Raw genomic sequence first — 12585 nt, 5'->3', positions numbered from 1 at the left:
TCTATTGTGTTCTTTGATATATAAAAGCTTTTAATTTTGATGTAATCCACTTTATATATTTTAACTTTTGTTGCTTTTGCTTTTGGTGTCATATCTGTACTTGCTTTTTTTTTAATCATTTCTACCTCTTTAAAACTAGACTCTATTTGATGAGTCACTGCCACCACATCTTCTTTTAATTCTTTAAGAATGGTTTCTTTTAGTCTTTGAACATATTTATAATAGCGCCTCAGAAGTCTCTCTGCTAAATTTAATATATGGGTCCCCTCAAAAGCAGTCTCTATTGTCTGCTTTATTTCTCCTATATATGTGTCACACTTTCCAATTTCTTTACATGTCTCAAAAATTGCTTATTGAAAACTGGACATTTTAGATATATTATTGCAACTCTGTTACTGATATTCCCCTCCAGATCTGTTGTTATTTTGTTTATTTGGCTGAATACTGTGAAATCTACTTTCTCTGAAGTGTGTAGCTGTTAATGTCCTTGCTCAGATCTTTCCCCCATGTACTTACAGTTTAGTCTGGCTTACTAGGGGTGACCCATGAGACAGCATAAGCCCCTTAATATCAAAGGTTGTGCTTAAGCCCCTTTAGCTAGTTAAATTTTCACCCTTTACCATGAAATGTGTGCAGGGATAGAGACTACTCTCACAGCTCAGGGAGTAAGGACTGGAGGAAAGGTCTAAATAGAAAGGGGCAGCACAAGGGTAATCTTCCGGAAGTTGGAATTATTATGTATCCTGTCTGCGTTTGTGGCAATAAAACCCTGGGCATATGTAAAACTCATAGAGCTGCACGCCAGAAAAAGTGAATTCTACTGTACAAAAACCTGTTTTAAGTGACCAGGATTTGCCTTTTAAAAAAGATACTTTTACACCTGTATTGCTCTTACATATCTGGATCCAATTTGATCACTGAGCTCTTAGAAGTTCACTACTTAATATTTAATCTGGAGACAGAAAACAAAATTTTTCTTATACTCTTGCCTACTGAGGGTCATTTCCTCTTAGAACACAATAAAGATTAAACTTTAAAAATGTGTACCATTCTAATACTTAGAAGCATCTTGCAAAACAGGCTGAAAACCAGGACTCTTACACCAAACAGCCAAGCTGTGAATAGGGGAAAAAAAAGGTTTTAAAGGAAATTAAAAGTTCTACTTTAAATGATAAGAAACAAAAAGAGCCTTGTTACTGATATGGAGGAAGTTTTAGTGGTCAGGATGGATAAGTCAAACCAACCACAACAGTCCCTTAAACCCAAACTAATCTACAGCAAGGCCCTAACTCTCTTCAATTCTATGAAGACTGAGAGATGGTGAGAAAGCTGCAGAAAAGTCTGAAGCTAGTAGAGCTTGGTTCATGAGGTTTAAGAAAAGAAGCCATTTCCATCTATAAACGTGCGAGGTGAAGCAATAAGTGCTAATATAGAAGATGCAGCAAGTTATCCAAAAGATCTAGTTAAGATAATTAATGAAGGTCGCTACACTAAACAACAGATTTTCAATGAAGACAAAGCATCCTTATATTGGAAGAAGATGCCATGTAGGACTTTCATAGTTGGAGAAGTCAACACCTGACTTCAAAGCTTCAAAGGACAGGCTGACTCTCTTGTTAGGGGCTAATGCAGCTGGTGACGTTAAGTTGAAGCCAACGCTCATTTACCCTTGTGAAAATCAGAAGACCCTTAAGAATTATGCTAAATTTATTCTGCTTGTGCTCTATAAACAACAAAGCCTGGATGATGGCACATCTGTTTACAGTATGGTTTACTGACTATTTTAAGCCCATTGTTGAGACCTACTTACTGTTCAGAAAAAAAAAGATTCCTTTCAAAATATTAATGCCCATGGACAATGCACCTGGTCACACAAGAGTGCTGATGGAGATGTGTACAAGATTAATGTTGTTTTCATGCCTGCTAACACAACATCCATTCTGCAGCCTGTGGATCAAGGAGTAATTTCAACTTTCAAATCTTATTACTTAGGAAATACATTTTGTAAGGCTGTAGCTGCCATAGATAATGATTCCTCTGGTGGATATGGACAAAGTAAATAGAAAACCTTCTGGAAAGTTTTCCATTCTATATGCCATTAAGAACACGTGTGATTCATGTGAAGTGTTCCAAATATTAACATTAACAGGAATTTGGAGAAGTTGATTCCAACCCTCATGGATGACTTTGAGGGGTTCAAGTTACTTTGAGGAAGTAACTGCAGATGTGGTGGAAATAGCAAGAGAACTACAATTAGAAGTGGAGCCTGAAGATGTGATTGAATTGCTGCAATCTTGTGGTAAAACTAACATGTGAGGAGTTGCTTCTTATGGATGAACAAAGAAAGTTTCTTGAGATGGAACTTACTCCCGGTGAAGATGCTGTGACGACTGTTGAAACGACAACCAAGTATTTAGAATATTACATAAACTTAGTTGATAAAGCAGTAGCAGGATTTATGAGGATTGACTCCAATTTTGAAAGAAGTTCTACTGTGGGTAAAATGCTATCAAATAGCACTGCATCTTACAGAGAAACAGTTCATGAAAGGAAGAGCCAATCATTTTAAGAAATTGCCACAGCCACTCAACCTTCAGCAACTAACACCCTAATTAGTCAGCAGCCATCAACGTTGAGGCAAGATGCTTCATCAGCAAAAAGATGGACTCACTGAAGGCTCAGAGGATGGTTAGCAGTTTTTAGCAATATAGTATTTTTAATTATGGCACGCACATTGTTTTTCTAGACATAATGCTATTGCACATTAATAGACTATAGTATAGTGTAAATATAACTTTTATGTGGACTGGGAAACCAAAAAATTCTTGTGACTCTATTGTGATACTCACTTTAGTGCAGTGGTCTGGAACTGAACCCACAGTACCTCCAAAGAATGCCCGTACCTGATCAAAAGAAGCTTCTTCTGGATTAGGCTTCAAGTCTAAATTCTTCAAGTAAACATTCCGGATTTATTTGTTACTGACAAGTCTCACAGAGCCTTAAGACACTGTGACTTAAAGATGAGGGGGGAAAAACAAAACAAACAAAAGTAGAGATGGCAAAAATCAGGACTGACGGAAAGTGGTGTGTAGCTGGATGCTCTACTGTCTACTTTACTCTGCACAGTAGGCTGAGGCAGAAAGTGACAGGCTATCACAGCAATTCTCTCTTCCTGCTCCAGCCACCACTTTAATTTCAAGTCAAGTCTAAAGAAATCACTCTTTCTTTTTTAAAACCTTTATAAATAGATGAGCTCATTCATAACTCCTAACCACCACTATGTTGACTACCTCTTACTTTTCAGAGCAAAGGCAAAAACAAAACAAAAGAAATGAATGAGCAAACAAACACAAAAAACAAAAGGGAAGAAAATACACTCAGTCCACGTCTTACTCTGAGATTCATGGTCCTCTTGCTCTTACAAAAGCCAACCTTTCCCTTGATAGCCACAAGTTGTCCTACCTTTTCTAACTTAGTGTATAGTCGCAGGACATAATTTTATCTGCTCTCTATCCCTTTTAAAAAGATGTTCTTTTTCTTCACTCTTTCTCCACTCGCAAAACAGTCTATTAATCAGACTGGAACCACCCATTTATTCCATCTTGATGTGGCATGCGGTATTTCATACATCTGTGCTCAGACGGTGTGCAGGAGAGCTTTGTGACTCACCTAAGCTGAAATGGCTTGGCAGCGAGGACATGCTGTGGCTACCACAATTCTCACTGGAACAGTACTCTCGCTATCCATTGAGTATCTGACTATTTATGTTAAATGGTTCACCTACAGCTTTTGGTTCACCTCCCCAACTCAGAGAAAATGAACATAAACCCAGGAAGCAAAGATGATTCTTTACTTCCTCAAGGAAACAACAGTGCTGAGAGGAATTACCTGATGATTCCTATGATATAATTGCAGGAGAAAAAGATAAGATGATAAAAAAAGAAAGGAGAGGATAAAAAGACAAGCACTTCTTGTTAGGATGAAAAATGGTGAGAAGGAAACTTGAAAAACCAGCTTTCTTCGTTCCATGTATTCCAGGAAACACTTTTCTATGAGTAACAAAGGTTCAACCAAAGGGTAGGCCAAAATAAGGTAGCACATGACACTAGATTCCTTTTGATTTCTCAAGGCACTTTGGCTTTAAATTAAGTTTATCAGTCCTGCTGAAAGTGGGTCTCAATCTAAACCTCTGTCCCCAGGTAAACCTGGTGACAGATTCCACTCATTTAGGACCAGGCTTAGGAACATACTTCAAAGAAAGGCCCTTTAAATAACCATCAAAAGTACTTATTGTCACGTGTCACCACACAAAGTGGATTGAAAGGGAGGCCTACTGTTTTTGCTCAAGATTTACTTAAATCAACCTCCACCAGTACTAAAACAGTTACTGAAAATAACCTTCTGATTAAGGCCACGAGGACATCCTAGCAGCATTTGGCAGAAATAATTGAGGGAACCAGTACTCTGTTAAAGTGCTATCACTTTTAGTAAACACTGGTGAGATACACTTTGATACTACAAAAATAAGTGCTTTGGAAACACTAGCCAAGGGATTAATTCTTTCCATCATCCCTCATCACTGTCACTCAAATTATCTGAGGTCTATGGCATATGGTTCCACCATTTACTACTTTGTATCTAAGATCTGGAATTACAGGCCCTTACAAAAATTAAATGGATAATCCTAACACCAGAAGTATTATTTTAATAACTTAATATGCTGAATTCCCCAGTTCCCTTCCTTTGCTCTCCTGGCCAATACGAGATCATATTAGAGTTCATTGAACATCCAGAGCAGTAAGCAGTGAAATCAGACCCTTGCTGAATATTTTTCACCCTGTAGAATTAACAGAATTATCCATTATCTGTAACTGCCACACATCAGTTTGTGTGGACCCCTTTCCAAGAGCCTAGACCTCAAGTCTCTGCCTTAAAAATAAGTCAAATTTTTCCATTACAAAAATAATATGCATGCATATAAAAATTTTGGTAAATACAGAAAAGTAGAGAGTAAAACAAGGCCTACCACGGTGATGGAACCATAGTTTATGTGCACATTGTGGTGTGCTAGTTTTTCCTGTTGGGGTAGGCATTACTCACGGCAACCACTGAGAGGCCACAGCCAAATTAAATAAAACGTAAAAGTCAAAACAAAAATGAATTACAATTGTTGGTTTTTGAAATGAAAGTTTTTCATTATTACATAAGTAATATACGCTCATTGAAGAAAAAAAAATCTAAACTAGGTACCCAAAAAGAAGGGGGGAAAACATCACATGTCAACTCATCTGCTAGAGCTAACTAACTATTGCTTACATTTGGTTCACAGCATTGTTTTTTCATGTACATATGAGTGACACCTTGTAAAAAAGAAATGAAAGCCATCAAGCCATTAAAATTGCCTTTCATTAAAAAAGAAGGGAGTCATAAACATGTATTTTGCAACCTGCTCATTTTACTCAAAATAGATCTAACATCATCATTTAAAGTGGCTACGTAGTGTTGCATTATATGGCAACACCATAAATGATTTAACTAGTTTCTTATTAGGTTGTTTCTAGGATATTTTATTGAATTATTAGGTCAGTGATTCTTGTGTAGCCTAATAATAAGCAAAGGAGGTTTATTCTCCTTTCTCTCTTCTAATTTTTTTGACTGAACAACTATAATGAGACAAAATTTATCCCAAACCACTTAACCACTCTCATTTTTAATGACACATATGTGGACTAGATATGATTGATTTTAGAACCAAAATTACTTTTGCCAGGGCTAAATACAAAAAAAGAATAAATATTCAGTAATTTCGCTTTATATAGAAATATAAATAGGCTTTGTCTGCTATCAGGAACCAAATCAACCAACCATTTGGAATTTTCCCTACTTGGATATATAGTTATTAATAGTTCCTATGTTTTTAAGAAAGTATTTTACATTCAGAGACTAGTTTAGGGTGTTAAAAATCAGCTACCTCTGCCCTCCAGATTAGTGAGACATATCTGTTTTATCAGCGTGCAACCACCCCGTTCACTGGACCTCATACACTCTGTAAATAGACACAGACATAGAAAATAAGTGTGTAGCTTAATGTCGGAAAGGTCAGTTTTTCCAAATGTAACGAGGTCCCAAGATTGTGTAACAACGTCAGTATATACACTTGTCCCCTTAATCCCTGTCTCCCGTTACAAGGCAAACTAGAGTTTGAGCCAGACTGCCCTCACTTGTCTTTTCTCACTTCAAGGAATCTTTAATATTTTGCAAATGTGTAATTAACGACAGCTATAAAAGCCAAGGATTCTACCTGCCCCATTTTTTGGCTAAAATATTAGGGCCACAGGCCCTGGCCAAAATAGAGCAGTGTGCCACTTGTGTGACACTTTTTAAGCAACACTGGCAAGACATGTCCTCAGAGAACTTTTTCTTCATTATGATCACAAAGAGCTTTTATTGTACTAATTGTTACACAAAGTGTAACAAATAGACACACTCTCAGTAGTTTGTGTTTTCAACCGGACAATACTGTCCAGCAAAAGCACAATAAAAAACATACAAAGAGCAAAGATATAACTAAATTAAGATGCATTTCTATTAGGAGGAAAAAAGTGGCGGGGGTTGAGTGGGAACAAATAGAGGGACTCTTGGGAGTAACTGTGTTGGCTGGGAAGAGTAAGAACTGCCAACTGCCAGACTCTAGATAATTAATTACACGGGAGAGGGCAGAGTACCTGTGGCCTTGGACATTTCAACTGCAGTATTTGTATTAAGTGCCTACTAATGCGTACCACTGGCTGCTTCCTGCAGAAACAAAAACGTCAAGATGAAATAGGTCCCTAGCCTCCATCTCTACTTGGAGACCCACCAAGCTGATAATGCATTATCCTGCACTTTCATTCTTTTTACGTCCTCCCACTTTGCCGCTGCTTCCAGGATACCTGATGGAATTCCCCACGGCAGGGTGAGGAATGGCATTCCAGCGGGTGGTAAAACAGCTCACCCACCAACTTCTCCTATGGAAGTGGCAGAGTTGAGAAAATAGGGTAGAGGCAAATTTCCCTACAGCCACCTCTCTTCTGAAATGGGCTTTGTGAAGACACCGACCAACCCAGCCAGCGGTCAGTGATTTGAAATGACCACAGGCTAACATCAAGGGGCTCCTCATTTTGACCTCTACCCAAATTTCCCTTCCTGTGGCTGTGAAAAAGTCACATGGAAAGGAGGGACTCTATTTAATAACACTGTGATAAAGTAGGATACATCTGATAACATTACGTTACTACTATTGAATTATCTCATTTGATCCTCATTTGAAATGGGTACTATCTTTACTGAGTTCAGAAAAGTTAATTGCAAAATTTTCCGGGTTGAATATTAATCTTCTCTAAGTGACACAGGAAATCCAGAGCAAAGTCAGGGCTAGAAAGGACTTTGAGAGGTCATCTATCTCTTGACTTCAGAGAGAATGCTGAAAACATCGCAAACAAATATAAGACCATTTTTAGATGACTTTGGGAAAAAAGTTTATATTTTCCAGTATCCAATATCTTCATTTTGTAATACCCTCTTTATATCTCATGTAGTAGTCCTCAAGCTTTAATCACTTGGGGGGCTTGTTAAAACATCGATCACTGGGCCCCACCCCCACAGTTTCTGAATCAGTAGGTGATGCAATTTCTCTCAAGTTCCCAGGTGGTGCTGATGCTGGGGTAACAGGAATGCACTGAGGACCACGGTTCTAACCTCACCCTTAATGCACTGAACCCTTATATTCTCAATGGAAATAGATACCAGTTGGTCATTATTTCTTGGTACTGAGGCTTACTTATACTTGAAGAACAATTCAAGAGTCCCCCCGCCAATTTTTTCCCCTTCAAGCTAAATAATAGCAGTTCCCTAACATCTTATTATAGGTATCATTTTTCAACCCTTTAATCATTTTTTGAGGTTCTTTGTTGAGCCCTTTCCCAGTCTCTTTAGTTGTGGAGACATGAACTAGACCCAGATCGTTAGTCAGAGACTGGCTGAGGCTGAGGAAAAGGGGAAATGACTCACAGATTCACACATTGTCCCCGTTTCTTAATCTCCAATACCCAGGCTTGCCTGATTAGCTCACTTCTGATTCATGTTTCTCTGACTCCTTTATGAGCTGCAGTAATGCTTGATCTTCATAATGCCTTTCTTCTGACATGCTCAAAGCACTTCCCTAGTTTAACAGTTGACTCAACATCCTAAACCAGTGCAGGGTCAAATGACTTGTTCAACGGCATTATCAGTTCAGGAAGGGAGGGGAAATCTGGAAGCCAAATTCAAATTTCTATCCAAATATCATTGTATGGCGAAAGATGCTTCTTCCATTCATTGGACTTTACAAGATATTAAGTATACTTCCTCCATATAATAATAAGTTCCAGGTATAGATAAAACTACTGAATCTCCTTCCCTTTGTGGGGGCGCTGGGGCAGAGAATGAGAGTTGTGGATGAGGCTCCTTGGGTCAGTCTTCTCCCTCATCTCCATCACTTCCCCAGCCGCTGGAAGACAGGGTAGCGGCGCCCCAGGTGGCACTGCTGCCTGTCCTGATCCTGTTGGGCAAAAGCGCCGATGAACTGAAAGCTAACCCACAAGCTACCCTTGACCCTCACACCATGTTGTTTTCCTTTTCTTCATTTCCATATTCTTTTTTCTGCCAGTGTGTTCAATGTGCATGTCAAGGGCCCAGCCTCTGTGTACTGTCTAATTTTAGCACGTGAGTTCTTTGAGAGTAGGAACTATGCTTTCTTTGTGCATTGTATGTGCTCTGGGGGTGTTTAATACATGCTAAACAGTAACAACAGTCCCAGTATTTCCAGGAGAAATCAGCATTCCAGCCATCAGGCAGATCCTAATACCATTTGCTTGTGTATAAAAGACAGGCAACGCTGAAAGCATCCCTCCGCTCACTGCTCTTTTCATTTTAGATACAACAGTTGAAACTCAATATAACAAAGCCTATTCCTACAAAATTTCCTTTTGAAAGAGAACATTCTAGAGATGTGATCACTGAGCACTTACATTCGGCTCCAAACCAAAAGGCAACCTGTTAGATAACATAATTTCCCATAAAGCTACACAGACAAGTTACCTACTAAAAACCTCACGTGGATGAAGAGGACCTTCTGCCTCCCTGAAAAATCCCTCAAAGCTTCAGAGAAGAAGGCTAGTCTCTAGGAATAAAGTAACTGTAAATAAATTGACTGCAGTCAGGAGCTACTCTGTCAGAGCCTCTGAGTCTGTGACTATTTTAAGAGATAGAGAACTAGGAGGAGAGGGCCGGCCACCAGTGAAAGCAGCTTAAACAAGACTGCAGGACAGATAATGCACAAAGTGAACGGCAGTGAAGACGATGGTGATGGAGGGTGCAGGCGTGCACAGCACATGCTTGAAATCATGGGCTCCGGGACATTTCTACAGGCTACAAAGCTGCCCGTGTTTCTTGGCATCTGGACCCCCCCCCCCCCCCACTTTGTGACTCTGAGTTGAGCTCATTGCGATCTGTCACGGCCAAGGTCATAACTAGTCTGCAGAGCTTCTATTCAGGAGGGAACCATAAACAGTATCACTTCGTCAGACACACAGGATAAGAAGTAGCAAAGAGAATCGCAGCACAAGCAAACATGAGAAATTCCGACACACTTACATAATAAAAACCATCTCTTTTATTCACCTGTATCACTCTCTCACAGCACGGAAATCATTAAACTAAACACTCAAAGTGTTTATGAGACTTTCTAGCAACTCCTAAAAGAATACACGCTTCCTAGTAGGAAAAACACCTATGGATACTTCTTTCTGTTAAATTAACAATATGCCTTTAAAAACTCTCCACTGAGATTCTGGTGGCGTCCTATTAACAGTTAACAGTAAGAATAAGAATGGTTACTTTCTTAGGATAAAAGTATGTGTTATGAAGCATATACTGGAACAAAGTATATTTTACTGCTGAAGATGACATTACAGACTTTTCTGTTATAATTACAATTAATATGGACTGAAAATTTCTCTTCTGCTCAATAAAAAACTTAAGTTTTAAAAAAAGTTTCTTTCCAAAAATAGCCTATTTTCCTTTCTTACATTCTTTTCCTACTAAATGTACCACTGAAACATTTCCTTTCATTGTTGACACCTTAGGTCATTTGGATTTAAAATCAGACAATACATAATAACAAAGAAGTCTTTAAATAAAGCTTTCGAAATGGGATAATAGCATTTGAAAGCATGCCTCGCCTCCTTGCTCACCGACATGACAAGAGACAGGGAAGCCTGGTAAGCAGCTACTACACCACCTATTAAAATTGTTTCATTGAAATCAATATTCCTAGAGCGGATATAATTTATGTGTTAATAGATAAAGAAATTCCTGCCTGGTTCTGTGTTATAAGCAAGTTGTTTGGCATGAAGTCAGTACTCAATTAAAACACATTTCAAACTAAGTAAGGTGATTCAGATTTAATTAAAAATATTCCATATTAAAATCTTTAGTTTCCTTCAGTCCAAATTTAAGTTGGCAATCACTTGTCAAATTAAGAACAGTTAAAATTAGAGAATTTCATGGCTTTTGGTTAATTTTGATAACTCAAATCTTCCAGAGGATGCTTTCCATTATTTTCTAAAGCCTTCCTCCTAAAAGTATTTGGTTTTTTTAAGTGCTTCTCCTTAGGAGTATATGGGTCTATTTTTAAGCACAAAATGCTCCTTAAAAAAAAATTAAAATAGTCCATCTATACATTTTACAAAATTACATTTGACACTCCCATTATTTCTGGAGAAGCTTGTAGTTCAGGGTAAGTATAATAATAGAACAGGAATCTACTTTTAACTTTTATTTTTTGTAAGAGTTAGGTTACCATAGAAAATAAAGCTCAGTGACACAGCCATTTCCATCAACCGAGTATTTTAACAGATAAAGTAGGTAATAATTTACAGATTGCTTTGTAGAGATAAAAACAGTAAGAATCAAATACTTTCTCTTGGGAAAACTGAATAAGGCAGGTTTCTTGCAGTAGGATACATTAAAAAAAAAAAAAAAGCCCTTTGGCCACCATTCTTAGAATCCTCTAAAGTTCACAACCCAAAGTTTCCAGTTTTCCAAAGAGATTAAAAAAATGCCTATGATAGTAACGTTAAGAAGATTTACAGAAGAAAGAACAAAGAGTAATCTTAAAAATGCACCCAGTACTCACAAGCACTTTGAAAGGAAATCTGAGCCGCAGTTCTTCAGAATACTGCTCTCCCGATCGTGAACACAATCTGAAGTCTAAAATAGATACCCTATCACGTTAGGACGAGAAGTGACATCTCAGTTTACTAACTTCTACTTGGGTAAACAGCTTTACAACTCATAGAACAAACCCTGGCTAAAATTAACTGCACCAGCACCAGCCCGGCAGGCAGGAACTCGCGGACTCGCATCATGTGTGCTGGGGATTTATTCACTAGGACAACTTTGGTGTCCTCTTAATGGGAAATGTGGACGAGGGGCGTGCCCGGGTGAACAATACACAGCATCGTGATTATGCTAATTATTGAATTCAGTCCAATAATACTAACTTCTTTTAAGTTCTTTTCGCAAGGACTGACAAAGACAAAGAGTAAGCTCTTTTTTCACGACAGGCATTCACTTGAATTTTTAAGCACATTCAAATCAGACAAAACTTTGGCAACAAGGTGGCAGTGCTGTATGCTCTTCACAAGGAAAAGCCAAGTTAAAAGGGCATTTTGTCCTTATTTAAACAGTATGACTGGATGTGGTACTATGTAAAATTACATAGGCATCAAATACACGTACCCATAAGTCTATCAACTAGTCACCTTGAATGAGAGCTTTTTTTCCTTGCTATCTAATGAATTAATTTCATTTACTGCTTTCTGGCTTTGTCTTCTGCACCTCCCAAGGAGTTGCTATGAGGACACAGGTTCACTAATAAATTACAACTGAGAACAAACATCTCAAATATTTGCAAAAGGCAGGGTCCTTGGCAAGAAGCATTTTGAAGTGTATTTAACTGCCTGGCTGGCTGGAACTAGTAAATTATCCTCTATAGGTTCCTGACTATCTATAAAGCATGGGGAAGCTAAAGCTGACAGCTAAAGACCCCAAGTATACAGCTGATATTCAACAGAAAATTACAAGTAACGAGGAACTTTCTTTAAAAAACGTAAACTCCCTTACTAAGTACAACTTATATCAAAGACACAGAACTGTTTAATATCTACTCAAGATGATTCAGGCTTGTTTGTTTTAGACATTTAAGTTCCGATGACATATTTGGCTCTTCTTGGACACTTTATGAAATATATCAAACCATGTTATAAACATCAATCAAATCTCTAAACATCTCTGGGAGATGTCATTTCCCCTCCCCCCCCCTTTTTAACAGATGGGTAAACAGTGAAATTCAATGACTTGTCCAAGGCTTCTCTCTGAATCAACACTGGATTATTCCATACGCCTTCTAACCTTTCTATGACATGTCTCCCATATTAATCATTTAACTATAGATATTTTCAGAGCCGTTTTGTTTTCCTAATTTAAAATGTCATGTCAGTTTAG

General features: G+C 38.1%; 1 protein-coding gene across 6 annotated transcripts in view; it reads right to left on the bottom strand.

The window, feature by feature from the left end:
• Positions 1-12585, bottom strand: part of SLC20A2 (solute carrier family 20 member 2) — a 92062-nt gene that overhangs the window by 48886 nt on the left and 30591 nt on the right. Inside the window, exon 1 of one of the 6 annotated variants that reach the window (XM_019742051.2) lies at positions 11216-11471. The exons of the other annotated variants lie outside the window; for them this stretch is intronic. The gene's annotated coding sequence lies outside the window, so the exon portion shown is untranslated. Of the gene's footprint in view, positions 1-11215; positions 11472-12585 lie in introns of those variants that run through there. 6 annotated transcript variants of the gene reach the window in all.

This window comes from Rhinolophus sinicus, linkage group LG04 (assembly GCF_036562045.2).
Source record: "Rhinolophus sinicus isolate RSC01 linkage group LG04, ASM3656204v1, whole genome shotgun sequence".
NCBI classification, from domain to species: Eukaryota; Metazoa; Chordata; class Mammalia; order Chiroptera; family Rhinolophidae; genus Rhinolophus; species Rhinolophus sinicus.
This window is presented reverse-complemented; position numbering and strand designations above follow the sequence as displayed.